The sequence below is a fragment of the Merops nubicus genome, unplaced genomic scaffold (genome assembly GCF_000691845.1).
Source record: "Merops nubicus isolate BGI_N331 unplaced genomic scaffold, ASM69184v1 scaffold1406, whole genome shotgun sequence".
Classification (NCBI taxonomy): Eukaryota; Metazoa; Chordata; class Aves; order Coraciiformes; family Meropidae; genus Merops; species Merops nubicus.
In genome coordinates, this window is record NW_008616712.1 from 1 (window position 1) to 1740 (window position 1740).

Below are 1740 nucleotides of genomic sequence, written 5' to 3' on the forward strand. Positions count from 1 at the left end.
CCCCCCCAGCTGCTGCAAGCGCTCATCCAGTCCAGACCTCCCTATGGTTATCTGTGCAAATGTACAACTGCGTTTCAAAGCTCATTTGTTTAAAGGCCACTGACTCAGCACTGCGCTACCGCTGCAGCCCCTCTGGAGACAGAGCCGCTCAGGAGGGACGTTCTGATGGCCACGCTCTCACAAGGTGCCTCTGCATTCCACACTCTGGAGAGCAAGTGTCACTAAGTGGACATGTGCACGACATTGGCCTGGGATTTCTCCGTTCGTACTGTACAGGAGTACACAGAAATACATACAGTATGGCTGTACTAATTAACAGTTGCATATTCAGCACGTGTAATTTCACCAGCTAAATGAAAAGTGCGCCTCGGAATTGGGTGGTTTTTTACTTCTTTCCATTGCAAAGATGAATATAACCCTTCATGTTTAGCCTGGTGCAGCATATAGGCAGTGTTAATTTACTCTTTAATACAAAATAAACCTTCCAACCACAAATTCACTAAAAGCAGTTTATACAAATCAAGTTACTTAATTTTTGGCAGTTTCTTCGGACACAGTCCAAACGTCTCCCAGTTGCTTAAACATCCCCATTTTTATTTAGACAATGGGTTTCCTAAGGGGGATCACAAATTCGGACACACTTACCTGTAACAAACTCCCACAGCCCAGTGACACACCAGCCCTCCTCACAGAGAGCCAACAGCCCCGCGCTCCACTGCCGGCACCGGCACCGGCCTCGCCGCCCCCCCTACCGCACGCGTCCGTGTTGTGTATAAAAACAATGACAACAAAGTCAAGCTGTTAGAAGTTAAACTTGTAGAAAAAAAAAAAGGAAGATTTTTGTTATAGCTGATCTAGTCCTGTGTAGCGTCCTTTCAGAGAATATTGCCAGTTTAAGTTCTGCATCTCGGGGGAGATTTGAGTTTTTCAAGCTGGAAGGCCAAAAGAAATGCCTGTAACTCAACATCTGCCTCGGCCACTTCACCTTCACCTTGGGTGTGACTTCCACAACACACCGTGAACCTTTAACTGGTAGACCCCAAGGCTGTCTTGGCTTCCCTGATAGAACCTGCTTACAAAGGACACGTTGCCTTTGGTTTATACAGTTTCTCTAGGTGGAGGTGGAGCAGAAGGGAAAACTGGCATGTCCTCACAGCCATTCTTCATGGTAAGAGATGGAAGGAATGACGAGCAACACTACGTCTCACTACGATATGTCAGGACAAAACCAAACTGCTTCCAGACGCGTCTGAAAGACGCCACAGCTCAAAACATCACTTCAGCTGCTGCCATCAGTAAGCTGCTGCCTTCAGAGACCAGTGAGACCACACCCTTGCTCCAGCCACGGCCGGGGCTGCCCTGCTGCCTCCAAGTGCTCTCCCCAGTAACCGTTCCACGGGGCGTTCAACTTCTGCCTTCCAGAGACCCGGGGTGCGCGCCCTCGGGTGCCTGGGAGGCAGAGGCTGGGCCCACGCCCCGGGTGAGCCTCCTGGGCTGCAGCACCACCCAGTGGAGCCAGGCAAATGCTTCCATTGCACGTTCCCATTTTTAAACAGGAAAAAAATTAAAACGACACCAAGAGTGTGTGCTGGATTTCTGTGGTATTCTGCCAGGTGAAACCCGGTTGCTCATCACAATACTGAATATGTTTTCTAGTTTTGTCAGATATCAGGGCCTCGCTTCTACCCAAAGAGTTCTCCATTTGTTTGCTAACAAATAAGTTATTATTATTATTCTGAG